Raw genomic sequence first — 16,885 nt, forward strand, 5'->3', positions numbered from 1 at the left:
GGGCAGCTGTTCAAGTGTCCTTTGTACGGCTGGCGTGTTAATGGGTGTCGCCGTTCCCTTTAATCACATCTCCGGCAGTTACTCCCCAATTCATGCCCCATTGAACAGCATTCAAAATCGCGCAATGGTTTCGGTACTAACCACCGCGTTAATCGGCTCAAATGATGCAACCATCCCATTAATGTTCGGCAACACCTACTTTAATATTCCGCGATGTTAGCTACCAGTTTCTATTGATCGTTTTAGGTTTCTGTCTGTAGGTTAAGAGGTAAGTGGCATACGTTTAACTCTATGGGCTGAGGGTGATATCAATGTAAGCATAGATGCTTCCTTTATCTGTTTTAAAATTAATAAAACTAAATGTCGAAAAATTTAGTAAAAGGTCTTTTAATTCACATCCTCTGCTTCATATCCAGTAAATATGGTCAAGTATCAGTTTAATAGTAGTAGCTAAGAACCTTTAATATTATTTTATTCTTTGTTTCCTTAGTATAGGTAGCTCCTTATATGGAATATTACATAAAACACAATTTGACCGATTAGCCACTCAGAATTTTGACCTGGGAAACTGCAACACAGTCGTAAATGAGCCACCTCCACCCTCCGGCACCTCCGCCCAGTAAGCAGCTGAAGAGAAGGCAGAGAAAAGAAAAAATAAATTCCCGTGGCCATGCCGGATCGTACGCATGCGCATGCCAAGGATAGCTCGGATGCCAACAGAAGCGGTCCGGGGAAGGAGGAGGCGATACATATATATGTCGGGGACGCTGTAGGGGAAGCCGGCGAGTAAGTGTGAAGCGCATGCGCAAATGCACGATAAGAGAGTGGGGCCTTTGTTGTTGCTCTTGACCAAAGACAAAGCCAATTGAGTGGCAGTCCAGTTCAGTTTCAGAAATGGTAACAAACGATTACCTCAATTTATGCGCGCCAACACTATAAAGTAATTTTCAGCTGAAAATAGTCATTGGGTGGGGAGCGGGGGAGGACACAACATATGGAGCTGCCAATGCCAGTTCGCTGAGCTAGTTTTTCCACCTCAAATACTGATCGAGTTGTCGATGACACAAAGTGCCTGCACAGAGGAAAATGTGAAGGAAGAAGGTGAAAACTCTTTTAATGTATAGTATTTAATATTACTTAAAGTTAAACAATTTAAAGTGTATGCTTAAAAATAACATAAATACATCGCAAAGTAACCTAATTTAGATACTTCCCAAGGCCTAGGTGGTAATGTTTCTTTTTTATCCTTTATATTTCAATTCTTTTTCAGAAACACACCATAACTTCTTTAAATAGTTTAAATATTTTTGAAATGAGCATGGATTGCAATCTGAAATCGTAGCTACATCGTATAAGTGATATTATCACGTTTAAAAAACCACCTCGACCGTAACACATATTTATCCAGAAATGTAATTAAAATAAGAATTACTAAGGATATAATTATACTTTTAAAGTCGAACAATAATTCAATTAACGTTTAAAAAAATATTATATACTCGTATAAGGATGAATTTCCTGAAAGTATGACGATAACATGGATCATAAAGATGGGTTAAAAAATGGATAGTTGTCCATTGTGCGTTTATCGGCTTAATTGTTCGGCTTGTGATTAGTGCTCGTCGTAATTGCCGCCGACCTTGTGGCCAACTGGTAGGCGATAATGCGGTTGCATGTATTAATTAAGTTGCCGCTTGGCTTTTGGGCAATAACTCAGCGTGTTCGGCAGCAACACAAGACGGGGACATAGACATGCACAGCAGCCACGTTCACCTTTGGCAACATGCGGCCAATATATATCTGCATCCGTATCCGTACGCGATGTAGCTGCTACCTGAACATGCAAGTTGCAACTTGCAACTGGGATCTGCAACTTGCAACCAAATCAGATAAACAAGCTGCGCAATTGCAACAAGCGTAGTTTGCACTAATAACAACTCAATAAATAATAAAAGCAACATTCCCAATCGGCAACGGCCGCAAAAGAGACTCAAACCACCAACAATAAACATGCGCATCTTTATTTTATTTACTTCTTACGCCTTATTTGCCTGAGCAAATTTTCATTATTTCCATCTTTTCCCAGTTTTTCAGCTTCCCACAGCCACAGCCGCCGAGCTCAGAAGTTGTGCCACCGATCCCGTTTCCTTTCCCACCATGCCGCCCTGATCCACAGTGGGAGCTGGGAGGAGAACTGGTCAATAAGATATAGTTTCTGACAGTTTAAATAGTTATAGAACCTAAAAGTGCTGCAGTCTTTTGATTGGGGTTAACAGCGTAATGAAAAAATCGACAAACAATGTTCAAAAAATTCAGAGTTAAGTTTCACTCTATATATAATATATGATTATTTTCAAATGGATAGTAAGAACCCTTATTAATGTCTCTCTTCAAAGTACAGAAAGTGCTTTCAATATTTGGTAACTTTTAAAATAAAAATTAAATCTTACAAATCAATGCGAATTCCTCAAATAGAGATTCCGTGACTTAAATTTATCAGAAGTTGAAGAGTTTCCCGCAATTGGTAACTCAATATTTAAAATTTCCTTAAGCCTTAGGTTTATTCTTCCATCCCACTGTATCATCGCCTTGCGATTTGTTGCTTGCAACATTTTCTGGCAATGGGCAATCAATGGAGCGGCAGCAACATCATTGGCCGTGTGTTGCCGGCAAAAGCGCAAAATTTATGCTAATATCCATTATGTCGAACATGTTATAGTTTCTTCTCTAGTTTCATATATATGCGCCGATATATGTGTACGATTCTGGGCTCTTTTTCGGGGCGTTAACTTGGAAATTGCCGGTTGCCGATCCTGCCGGCTGGCAGTAGCGCAAGTGTTGAGCTCTTAATAGAAAAATAGGCAGCGGACCGAGATCTGGACCCCATCCAGGCGGACTCCATCTGTCCGTAGGCGGCGGGGATCTGCATGCGATGCTGGTGTAAATCAGAAGGTGTTATCGTCTGCATAAATATTGATATTGTTGGTGCAAGTGATAGCCGGCGTTGTGCTCGGAGCAGTAATTGCACGGCTCCAGACGAGCGACTCCACCAGGTTCACACTGTATCCAGAGTCTGGGAAAATTGGCATTGGCATTGGCATTGGCGTTGGCTCCTTAGCCCCTCTCTGGCCCACTCATGCCGCCGCTTAGGTGCGCCTAATGGCTCTCCGTGGGTCTTGGCCAGAGTCGCCTTCGGGCCTTCGGGTGACGCCCACTTCTCGGTGGGATCCGGCTGCCTCGATTTGGGTTTGGGTCTGGGCCTGGGCTCGCCTTGCGCCATTCGACAATTTAGTGATTGCGATTAGGAGGTGTAAATGCGCTTCAGAAATTAATTTGTTCGCCACAAATTAAATTTTTATTATTAAAAAGTCTTGCGTGTGGCTAAAAGGCTAAAAATAGGCAGTTTTTCATGCGCGGCTTTCTTTGGTTTCGATTGGCGTTGCTAAATTTGCTCTTAAGTGGAGCTTAAGTGGGGAAAATATGTTTCCTGGGCAGGGTATCGTATGTACGAGTATATTCGAATTAGTCATAGGGCTTTCACTGAAATCATTTCAGAATTTCACTTTGGCCTATACATATATCAGCTAAATCTGCAAATTTTATCATTAGAAAGTAATGTTAGTGATAGGCTAGTATTATCTCGTTTACATTTTAAGCTTCTTTAACAATGATCTTATTTTTAGTATCCGAAAAGGTTTCAAACCTATCTATATAGTCATTATTCAATATTAATCGTGCTACTTAAAATATATTTCATTCATGAGCCTGATGATGTTTATTTTCTTTTTGACTAGTTCTGAACTAGTAACTATATACTAGTTAACATATGTTTGTTGTTATATATATTATAGACTGTTTTATTGCATTAATAATTGTTCCTAATCAAGGTATATTTGACTTCCACTGATTCCACCTTCAGGGCCACTGCCAAGGCACTCCCGCGTTGGCCAACAGTAGTCAACGTCGCAGATCTGAAAACGGGCTCCAAGATCATTACCCATTTGGAATTCCCATCTCTGATCCATTAGCATAAACGTAGCATAAATGAAGACATTTTTCGGTCAGCAGCGAGGCTAGCACAGTGAAACACCGAAACAAGAACGGTATCGACAGGCATCATCATCATCGTCATGATCATCGGCATGACCAATAATGGGAATCAGAGCACCAGAGGCAGGCTATAACAAAATTTTCCCAGCTTTTTATTATCGCCGGGCGATCTTGTCTTTGCATTGTAATAGAGTCAGATGCAATTTTTTGTTTGCATTTGGCTTGCATTGAATTAAATTAAAATTCAATGACAGGAGGAGATCCAAGAGGAGGAGGAGTGGGTGGGGGAAGGTGGATGGTGGTTAGTGGATAGTGGATAGTGGCTAGTGGGTGCAGGATGGGGCAGAGGCTCGCGGCAGAGCACCTACGTTTTGGATTTGTCGTGCAAATCAAAATGAAATCACGGACAAAAGAACATGCCAGTCGGACCCGAGTCCGAGAGTCAAAGTCTCAGCAGCGGTGAAGCGCATTTCGGGGCAGTTCGTGACTTAAATGAACCGCAGAAAATCATTTGGCAAACAAAAACCCAGCAAAAATACAGAAGCTCCAAAGCGCTGGGAAGACCTGGAGGAGGAGGGGTGCGCAGGCGCCATGGCCATGGCTAAAACAAGATCAGTTATGGTTAGTTCGTTCTCATCGACGTGGACAAGCCGGGGGCCACTTGTCATAGGCCCGAAATGCCGACATCGGATGACAAATCCTCCGAAGAGTCAAAACTAACCGAAACCAATCCAGAAGCAAAAGGCTTCCTGAAAGGCGAAAACTTACACTGCAAGTTATGATTGCAATAATTTAATGATGATCTTATCCTTCTGACTTTTAACTCTCCTTCAAACTTTAAGTCGCAAAATCTGATATTTGAATCATTAACCCAATCTTTAGCTATTAATGTAAGTCAATTATAAGTTAATAATAAGTGAATGAAAACTTAATAATAACTTCATTCATTTCAATCAACACGCTCAAAATTTGTATATCTGTGTCTAATAGCAGAACTATTTCTTTCAGTGTTTTGTTCCTCACACATGGCGGCAAAAATTAAAAGCCTTTCCAAGGCGAACAAGGGAAAAACTCGGCGAAAAATTATAAATTTAGGTGGAATGTCAACGTTATCGCCGGGCTCATATCTATTGGGGGGCATCACCGGAGGCAGCGCCTGTCCCCGGCCAACCAGAGATGGCCTTTTGCATGAACGGAGCTGACGATCAATGGCCAGCCATTTGGTAGGTGTTTCATGGTTAGCCAACAAGTCACCGACTGCCTAGCTATTCCCAAACCGAACCAAACCGAAACCAAACTGAGACACCGACCAACAATTGCCGTTTGTTGCAGTTGCACATTGCTGGCTTCCAGTCGCAAGTTGCTGTTGGCGTCGCCGCCGCTCGGGAGGCAAATTAAACTGTCGAAACTATTTCATGTCCAATGCGCGATTTGGCAAACAATTTGTGACATTTGAATGGCCGTTCAATGACAATTGTGGCTGCCTTTTAGCCAAGTCCTCCGCTCATTCGCTCTGTTATTGATTCCCCCAGTTCTCTGCGTCGGCATCGCTCACAAGATTCTGTTTGGGATTGGGTTGGGTCTCCCGATCCCGGCTCGGTGGGAATGAAATCAGTGCCATAAAATTACGAGTATCTTCTGGGGTATAATGTGTGAGAAAGCTTTCAGATACCGTTGGGCATCAAGCTATGGCGGAATGTCTGCCTTGGTTGCTTATTAGGAGTCGCATGTGGCGAAACTCAAAAGTTATTGGATTTGGTTTACTACTAAATGAATATGTTAAACCATTGATTATTCACTTATTGCTGAATTATAAATATTTTTGTATTACGTTTTGCAGTTACATGAATTGTTAAACCAAACTCTCCATCTTACATGGTTCTAGAAAATCGTTTAACTCTAAATAAAGATATTACTCTGAAGGTCATCCGAATTCCTCTTTTGGAAGGGCACATTATCGGCATATATTGCAGGTTTATTTCTATGTATTTTTATTTTTATATTATTTATTAAAAATATTGCTTGGAGGCAAAACTTTGTTAGCCCGTTGATCCCCTTTGTATCTACTAAGCTATTACACATTTTTCAAAGTTTTTGCTTATGTCGAACGACGACTGAATATGAATAGATCAACTTGACTGGATTCGTGTGTGTATTTCATCTTGTGAATACATTTCTTCTACATTGATCAAGGAAGAATTCTGCAGTCCGCTGCACTTATCTAAAGAAGAAGTTTTACAGCTTGCATATACTTTATATACATATATATATAAAATTAACTTTTATCCAGATATTTGACTAACAATTAACAAAATAATATGGTCGACTCTTTAATTCCCTTTACAGAACTGTATAGAAGTTTGACTGCATCAAAAACCCATTGTAACCCAATAAAGACAGAAACGACTTCCGTTGTAAACAAAAATTGTGTTATTTGGGTAGATATTACCAAAGGCAACGATTTCCATTCTAACACTTTTCAATAACCTAATTTTGTAAACCAAAAATGTCTAAAATATCTTTTAAAGTAGTTCATCCCTTTGTATGTCAACATTTTAAACTTCAATCCTAACTTCAAGCCAAAAGATTGGCTTAATTAGCCTACTCCAATACCCATTAGTTAAGCCAGCTATTCACTCCAAATCTGTATCCAAATTTCTAGATCGAAATGGGAGTGGATTGGGAATGGCAGATTTACGCGGCTACCGGTGCAGTCGATGTAAACAAGCCGCTAATGCCGCTGCCCAGGTTGCAGGCTGAAGTGCGTGCGTCTGCACAATGCGCAACATGGATTTTGCATTTGGCAGGGAACTAGCTCGCCCCCGAACGCCCCTCAATCGACGGGCCACCGTTTAAATGAGCGCAAATTAAATGCGGGTCGGCAAAATGTTGCACAAACGAAATTAGCGCACACAAAAAATCGCAGGAAAAGGCGAGTGGAGTGGCGAGTGGAGTGGCGAGTGGAGTGAGGGGAAGCCCCACACATCTGCTCGTGTGCAGCGGCAAGCAAATTATGCCGGCTTCCAATTGACACGCCACCTAGACCAAAGGCCGGGCCAAGAGCAGGGGCCCCAACTACTGCTGTGATCTGCGATGCGAACGTGGCGGCCAATAAAAACGCGCATTAGAAAGGTAACAATTGCCTGGTCAAGATTAAAAACCAGAACGTGAGACATTTTACACTCCATGGGGTTCCCACCGGGGGACTGAGTGCAGCAGGACTTGCCATGTGGGAGCCCGCGTTTTCAGCGGGCATCGAAATCTCCGCTTCAAATACTTTGGATCCGGTAAGTGTTTATGGCCAAGTGCGCACTTTTTTCGATATCAACCGAAAACAGCTGTAATGGGTGGTTAATATCTGCACTAAGAGGTGGCGCAGCCAAAAAGTCATTAAAAGATACTAAAGATAATTTTATGGACTATAGTTAACCATTCAAAAAACCAAAGCTAAGATGAATTCTTAATTCTATCTTAAATATTTTATATAAATATCAGACGTTGTGTGTCTATCGAGCTCTTCCATAAACGAGTTTAGTTTTAGAAATTAGTACTTATTTGTCCCATCATATAGGAGTAGATACACAACATGTTACATAATGACCCATTTAAGAAGGATCCAAATCAATTTTGGTCTTAAATGTTTTCTGCATTTCCCTTTTCACTGTCCAATTTCTTCAGTTGAGCCATCCAACCTGGGCCATCTCCTAATGCTATTGCCCATCAAACTTTAATTTGGCCATAATAGTTTCCCCATGCTAAGCAGATCATAACCAGTTGCAGAGATCGCTACTTGCAAATTCGCGAGTTATTCTTGGTTAAAGCTGGCATTAAATGTCAATATGCTTGGCCATTTATGAGAATTGTAACAGTCGCATTTGTGCTCCGTATTAAGGATTATTATTATTCATTTCCCCGAAAGCCAAAAGCGGCAGACAATTGGCCCTGATTACGGCTCGGCGATAGGCTAAACTGTCAATCGACGGATGGGCCTTCGCATGGAGGCCAGTCTAAGAGATCCAAATTAGTGTAACAACGGGTTCAGTGCGGCATTAGCCTGGCTGAATGTCAAAGTGGAGCCCGGGCAGACCCGGAGATCTTCTCGGCAACAAAGTTAATGCACTTTTCAAATATGTTGTTGCTTTGTTCGGCGGTTTGTCGGTTTGTCGGTTTGCCGGTTTGCTGGTTGGTTTTTAATTAACGCTTTCGCAACAAACTTGCCATTAGCCAGATTTTACAGCTTGCGATTCTTTTTCGCAACGCCCGCATTACAACTAACCAGCGGAAGGAGATGCAAGCAGAGCGGGACAGTCACATTTGTTGGCGGAATTTTTAGTAGTAGTAAAAATTGTTAAATAGTCTGCGGCGGCAGAGGCTGGGCCGACTTCAAAAAAGAGTAGACATGCACAGAAACCTAATTGGAATGCTGCCGAGATCTAAACTCGACAGTCAGGTACACCTGCAAATATTGCCAATGGAAGTTTCTTTAATTTACAATATTGAATTAATCTAAAAACCATGAATTTCAGAGTATGTTTTAAATATAATGAAAAAGTTAGCTTGCCATTCTTAGTTCTCAACTTACATTTAATGCTTATAATTATCAAATTATACCGACACCACTTGTATTTAAGGGGTATTTTCAGGGTATCGGAACTCAAAAGTGAAACCACTTTGGAATCATTACTGCCAGCAGCGACTGCCTCTTTCCAGTAACTACCCACCTCACCCATGTCCTCCCTCGCCTTCCCATCTGGCTCAACTTATTTCCACGGATTTCGGCTCGTTTCGGGCCTCCTCCAATCCTCCAAGTGCTAATCATCCTCGGCCAGCTGATGAAGTGCCATTTTAGCATACATTGTTGAGGGAACTCGATATCTGCTCTGTAGGTGAACCGTTGCCGAGGCTTCTGCAGTTGAACCCGGTAGGAGGAGTTGAAAGTTTCTCGGATTCCATATGCCAATGTCCGGCAACAGGTTTACCATCTATCCAACCCTCCAAATGGTCGTACACAGTATCCGTATCCAAGCGAGTATCCATCGACGTCGTCAGCTTGGCTGGCTTATTAGCAAACTATGATTTATGTCTGGCTCCCAAAGTAATTGCCAAACGTTTCATTTGGGGCTCCGAAGTGGTGGAGCTTAGCTCGATTTATTTAAGATCACTAATGAGCCATTGATGAGCATGGGAAAAAGATTAGCGGTTACTCGGCTAAGGTCTATCCATATTTTTGATATCTATGATGACTCAGTTCTAGATTTATCGCTTACAGCGATTACTTTGCATCCTTATCAGCGAATAATGTAAAAGATATACTGTTAAATGCTTAATTACCTCTGTTCTTAAATGAAGAATAGAACAACTAGGGTCCTAATCCTATTTTATAGAGTGTTGAAATCAACCAACCTCATTCTTGGTTGTATTTTCCGATGCCATCTGATCGCCCTGAGTCAACTTTTGGCACAAATATCTGAAATCACAAAGCCGCAAAGTGAAACCCAGTGGGTCTTGGCGGCGTCGGCGGCTTCAGAGGTTGACAAAATCGTGTTCAGCGGCCCAGAGAGGATGGCAGAGTTCCGCATTGAATGGCGGCAAAGATTGCTCGGCCTCTGGACAGCCGAACTATGCTGGTATGGTATGGGATGGGAATGGGATTCGATCGGGATGCGAACTGTAAGCAACTGTAAGGACAAATGTGCAGAAACATTTTAATGAATTGAAGCGCTGAAGTTGGCAGAATAATAAATATTTTCAGTTTAGCCAGTGGTCAGTCTAGCAATTATATGCATTTTTCTAACAAATTTAGAAGATATAATTAAAAAGGTAATCATCCATTCTATATAAGTCCGTTTTACTATCTCATAACGACCAGCAAAATTTCTCACAGGTTTCCCCTTTCTCCCTGAGCCCCATCAATTGACTTTTTGCTAATAAGCCAATCTGTAGAGCAATCAAATGTCAATACATTGAGCATAAAGTTCGCTGATCGGGAGATGGAACAATAAAAGACCATTTATTACTCCAAATAGTCCAGCTTGGTTGGACTAATCCGACTCAGCTTCCCCTGGCTCCCCACCCAATCTCTCCCAGCGACAAACGACGATTGGTCGGATAAAATATTTGGTGCCATTCGCTGGCCGATGTCCGTCGACATGAACAAAGCCACATCGTAAACTGCCTTGACTGCGCAATCCTCAGCTACACACGTCGATGCGTACTCTAGAGGTGGCATCGTGACGAAGGAAAAGTTAGTGCATTTATAACTATAGAAAAATATTCGAACTATATATACGAACAGGTCGTGGATATTCTTTAATATCTCTAACATGCCTAAGCCCATGAAAGGAAGGTAACCATCGCCATCATCGCCACCATCAAAGGGATTTCCCTAAAAGTGCCAGTTGCTTGATTGACAATAATATGCAAATATAAATATATGATAAATCAGTTTCTTTGGGATCACAAAATCGTCTTACTAAGCCCAAGACTTTAAGTAAATGCCTCGGTATCGGAACAAATACCATTCTCTCACGCACACACCTCTCCCAGTCTGCTAAAAAAGTCCCAGGAAGGAATACAAAAAGCGGAGATGGACTCGGGCTGGGAGCCGAGCTCCTTTGCATAGCCTTCATAGTGCGAAGAGCAATGCAAGGGATTCGAAAAATTCCCAGGCGTTTGCTGCTGCACCGCCGCACATCGCGAGATGGCCATCTAATAAATTCAGCTAATTAATGGCGAGTATGAGAGCATGAGATTGAGCCACAGGCAGCACGTTGTGGAGTGGAGTGGCGCGCCGTGGTGTGGTGCAGAGCAGTGCGAACCGCACATTAGCAAAAATCTACATGATATTGAGATGCCACAAGGTGCCCGAAGATGAGCCTCAGAATCCGAATCCTCCACCGGCCGGTTTGTACACCTGAATGCCGGCCTCATTATGGCCAGAAGCCGAGCTGCCTGCTGGCGGCAATGGCCTTAGATACAGATTTCTTATCATTAATTAAGCCCAAGCATGTTAGCTACCGTGTTCAAAGATATAAGGCGCTCCTGTCCATGGATCCCGATCCAGCATCTTTCAACTGGCCGCTGGGGGCGGCATCCATCGATTCCCTGGATGCGGCACACGCCTTATCGCAGGCACGCAATCGTGGTGGTTTGTGTGGCATGCCACCCGCCGCCGCCTTTCCCTTCCCCTTTTAGTCTCCTATCTGCTCTGGAAGGTGTTGGGTCAGCCGAAGCAGGCGAAGATCGCACATCGGGAGCAACTTCATTTGCCTAAACTGAACAGCGTTTAAGGTGTTCTCGATAAGATTGCGATGCCACAGATTCGTCTCGGAGTAGCGAAACTCCTAAATTTGTGTGCTTTCTGAACTTAGTATAAGTGTCATTCTAGAAACTTACATAAAATATAAATCTGCTTAATAATATTGCAATATTTTTCTATTTTAAAATGCCTTCCGAAAAAAGAGGCCAAGTTGTTGCCATTTTAATCGAAGAGCTGCAAATACTTTAACTACCTATTAAGTTAGCCGAAATTTCCCATCGTTTCCAATGATCGTTCAAGAGTTGGGCCGTCAAAGTGGGATTGGAGTGACACCAAAGCTTTTCATTCGATTTCCCGCTCCACCGCCGCTTGCCAAAAATGATTCCCCCGGGCAAAACTCTCCCCACTCGTCGGAGCTCGGCCCATCTCATCTCGCCTGGCGTTGTCAACAATGTAATTTATCAGGCAAGCGACATAATTACCTGCCACTTATGGCAATAAAAAAACCAACGCAGACGGAGCGAGACAGGGAAGCACTCGGCCCCATCTCGGGCCTCAAGGCCCGATCCACAGCCTGGCCGGAAAGCTAGCTGGCTGCATTCAAATGCCGTCCGCAGCGGGCGACGAGCGGCGGCAGCTGAAGCTGATGCTGAAGCTGAAGCTGAAGGATTTATGTTCTTACAAAACGCTCCGAGGCGCTTAACAAGTGAGGCAAGCAACCGGCGACCAGGGCCATAGATTGATCGTCTTCGCGTTGGGCAGAGGGAGGTACACTGCGAAAAAGAGCTACATAAAGCTAATTTATTTTTAATGTCTAAAAAAAATCGATAGAGGGTTTATAATAAAAGCTGTTTTTTCAAGGATACTCTGAATTCTCTTTCTATATTGACACATCTGAGGCCTTAAGGAAATAATATATCGTCACGGCTTTACCTGAATTATACTTTTGAAAAGTTTTGAATTTAATTAACTAGCATTAGAACTTATTTCTGTCTGTGCATCATGAGCGAGACTTAAGAGAAAAAGACCAAGACAACGGGGCGTATGGGCAATGCAATTCCCGCCATTTGGTAGCCGCCGTTTAGCGCCTGCCTCTGCAACAGATTCCCACAGCTGGCGGCACACCCGCTTTGATCTCTTTCCCTTTTTTCGCCTCGTAGGTAGCTGTGAGCAGATTCGTGCCTGCCTCGGCCAAGAGCGTTGACAAGTCACATGAGCATTGTGATCCGGTGGAGATTTAACATATTGGCCAACACTGCGGTTAAGTTAACCCTGCGGCTGTCCGTCTCAGTTTCACCCGCGGGGGGTGGTGGCCCGCTGGCTGGCGTAAATTAGTTGACAAATGGTTGGGTCTATGCAAAGAAAAAGCGTGATGGCCCAAGTTTTAATGGTCGAGGATTGATTGTAATAGATTGCCTTTCCTGTGATCTGTTTTTAATTTGTAATTAAAATATTTTAACTATTTTGTAAAGACGTCTTTAATTCGTTATTAGTGCTATTTTGTGCACAAGTTTCGATCACTAGCTAGTTTAAGACTCCTAGGTTAACTCTCTGAAACCCTCTAAGAAAAATGAAATAATTTATTACTATTATCTTATTATCTTATTATCATCTTACTTAGTTTGAATTTACTAGCTTGGACACTAAGAGCTAATGGACTTTTAATTTAGTATTACAAGTTCCCAAGCTAAATATAACTACAAATCACTTCATGAATCAAATTCAGTAAAGGCCACATAAGCTATGTCTTTGTCCAATACCAAATAATGACCGCTAGAGTAACCAAGCAAGATCCCATCAGCAATCGCTTTTCCATGACACATTTCCATGCTGAATTCCTTATGGATTCCAACCGAATCTAACTCATTCCTCGCCATATAAGTGGGGCCAGCGGCTCCTCTCCGAACAGCCAATCCCCCGAAAATCGTCATAACAGTACCACAGCCCGCAACACGACGGAACAATAACAGAGGGACTTCTGTTGACCCCGCCAGGTGAACCCACCTGCTCTGGGGCCTTATCAATTGCCGTTAGATGGGACGGGCCAAATGGAGTCGCCTCACTTCTTAAAGCACAGGAACCGCCAGACAAATTCATATTTTATTGCCGCGGACCATGACCGGGCCAAAAGCATTAACAAACAATGCCACAGCAACAACGGCCAACAAGAAGATCAATGGAAAAGCAAATATTTTCACTCCACGCTTGCCTAATCCGAGAGCAACAGCTCCTGGTCGTCTTGGCCATTGTTTTTGCCTCTGTTGCTCCTGCTCCTGCTACCTGGCTGGGTGCTCCTTGGCCAAACTGCATTTCGAACATAATTTTCATATGTCGCTCTGGCAGTTATAATCACGTTCACAGCTCGTTAGCCGAATGCGAATACAAATAAAATTACCGAAAACCCGAATTTGAGCCACAACCCACCTGTAGCTCCTCTGCGCTGCCTGTTTGGCCATAATTGTCGGGACCAGCATATCGTACATGAGGATAGCTTTACCTGGCTCGCTGGCCATCACCATATTGACCATTAGGCGGGCCGAGAGTGCGTTTTGCATTTTGTGCATCTTCATCGATTTCACCATTTGGCGCGCGGTGCATAATTGGCCAGGCGAACCCGGCGAAGACGGGCCAAAACCCCCACAGATGCACACAAAAAAAGCAATTTTGGAAATATCAAATTTCTTTCTTAATTATACAGTTTTAAGTCTTTTGAAAGTGTAGGAGTAGAGAATCGATTCTGCAGGGTAAACTTCTTTTATAAAAATCTCTAGTCATTTTATGTTGGGAAGTAATACTTGCTTATTGTTATGGCTTATTTTACCTTAAAATACGAGAGGCCTTTAAGGCTTTGGGCCGTTAACTTATGATTTCTAAGTACCATCTCTTAATTTTTTTCAATTATTTAAATTAGTTATATGATTTGGTTAAGGTAAATATATAAATATGTATGTATAAGCCAAAGGTTTTCCATTTATATGAAGAAACAAAGTAGGATTTTCCCTCTGTGTACTGGGTGCAAGGCAGAGTCAAAGCAACGGCACGTTTTTCCTCGCTGATGATTACCGATATTGCAGCCAGTGAAAAATGCGTTGGATGCGTGGAAAAGTTTTCTATTTTTCTCATCCGCCAAAAAATCTGGTGGCGGAGAAAATTCCCTCCATTCCTCTTGATTTCATACCAAGCGATTTGGAAATGGGTGGATCTCGATTCGAGAAAGAAACTTAGAAATTCCAAAGTTATTTGGAAGAACGAACGAAATGAATTTTATGGATCACTAACAGATTAAAACTTATTAATAAATAGACAAATTTGTTTGTTTGTTTGTGTCGTTAATTGTTTTTTCTTTAAATAATATTTCATGTTGAATTTTATTTATTTAATGTTATTTAAATTAATTCAAACACATTTGTACATTTTGAAAACCATCCTATAAACCCCAAATTCAATCAAAAATGTTTATGTTCTTTACCTTAATTCCTATCAAACTTATATCGTTTAGTGAAAACTCAATTTGTTCCACTATATAAATATGTACATGAGCAGACTTACCATATCTATAAATTAATATCAAATTAAATTATATCATGGGTAAATTATAAATACGTTTACTTCACATCATTATCCAACCAAGAATAAAAAGAAGTTAAGTAGAATTCTGCTACTTTTAGATATCACCTAACTCTGTTAACCGATTTCCAGATAATTCTGTTAACGGGAAATGAAGCCATGTCATGTACAGTATTGCAGCCGCCATCTGTTGCTAGAACCTTGTTTAGTAACTGACGGCAAAGGCCCTGCCTTGCATTGAATTATAACCCTAATATCGTAATAAACAAAATTTCAAACCAAACTTGCAGCCTTAATAGTATTTAGTTTCCGAGATAGGATCTGCCGGACTAGGCTAAGAGGTCTGGGCTATTGATCCTGACTATGAAAATATTCATTGACGAGGAACTTTTTCCTCGGGTATTTTTATACGCCGAGTCCATTTTAATTTTATTTATATCACGTGATCTGGCAACTCTGTATTTCTGTCAATGTGACAATATTTTTAATTCATTGTATAACTCGCCTCTTAGGTTTGAGTTCATTATAAATATTATACAATATAAATGTGTTATATTGTTATACGAAAGTAAAATGAGAATGTTAGCTGTAAGAAAAAAAAGAAACCCTTTTGAAAAGTTGGAAAACAATTTATTTATTATTTCCAATTTTACTTATTATTTCAATATTTTTGTGAATGTATTTATTTATTTTTATGAATTATTTACCTCGTTTTTATACCATTTTCCAGGACATCCGATGGTCTAGCAACATTTATCGGCATGTATGTACTTTCCCGCAACATGTTGCTCTCCCTGTGCTGTTATACTGTTTTTAACCGGTTGTTCAACTCCAGATTATTCGCAATAAGAAAATTCCGTTGTCATGATCGTGGTTCGCGCCTGGGCTGTGGTTTCAATATAACATTTTAGGAAGCTCTTTTTCGTACTTAGCTGTGACTCAAACCAATATTTCACCAATTTTGGGTTGTTCGTCTTATAATTTAAGCGGCCAAACGGTTAAAGAAAGTTAAGTCTTTCCCAAATAAACAACCCTGGATTAGCCGAAATTTGTACCATTTAAAAATATACTATCCATACTTTACCGGAAATGTAGGAAATACAAGCTGTTATTTCTTGATATTTAATTCTCTGTAAAGTCTTTCAGCTCAATGTTATGCGACTTATGTAAGCCCTATGATCTTCAAGGCTCTTAAGCATACATGCTATTTGAGATTGTTCTAGCTCGTCACTTAAGCACATTTGTTGGTCATTTTCAAGTAAGAAAGCTTAATATATATTAAGCTGTTCGTAAAAAATGAGGTTTAGACAATTTCATTACAGAACTGAATTCACAAACAAAAACATAAAATATTAAGAACAAATTTTCACTTTTATGTGAAAAGCACGGTTTTGCATGCTCTCAATAACATTTTTAGTTTATTTTTATTATATTTTATTACGTTTATAATAAAATTTAATATAAGAATAACAATTATTTTCTTTCTTAAAATTTAATTTCGTAATTTAACAAAATTTATTAAATAAATTAGAAACTTTGTTTAAATATAAAAATAGAAGCCACTGTTAACAATTTTAAACTTAAGTAGACTCCAACATGAACGGTTTAGGAAGAGACCATTTTGTTTTATTGAGTACTAAATGGTCTCTGTCTGCCTCTTTAAACGGATGTTAATATGCCGAGGCATTTCGGCTTTGCAAAGCCTAAGAAGCAGCCGCTCAAACGAGACTTTCGAATTCTGACTATTGAAATAATATATTCTTGATTTCAAATACTTCATAATGAATTCTTAACGTACAATTTAAAGAGATGCAAATACATACATATTTGTGTGTTTAACAAACATTTTGAAAAAAATGGTGAACAAATAAATGAAAACAAAAGAATATTTTTCGAGTTTTTCTGGTTATCTAAATCGTTAACATTTACAACTAGTCGGTGTAAAAGCAATTATTTTAAAGTTTGTAAAAAATTAATTCATTCAATGACAACAAAATATTAAGGAAACCA

Source organism: Drosophila eugracilis, unplaced genomic scaffold (genome assembly GCF_018153835.1).
Source record: "Drosophila eugracilis isolate 14026-0451.02 unplaced genomic scaffold, ASM1815383v1 contig_2154, whole genome shotgun sequence".
Classification (NCBI taxonomy): Eukaryota; Metazoa; Arthropoda; class Insecta; order Diptera; family Drosophilidae; genus Drosophila; species Drosophila eugracilis.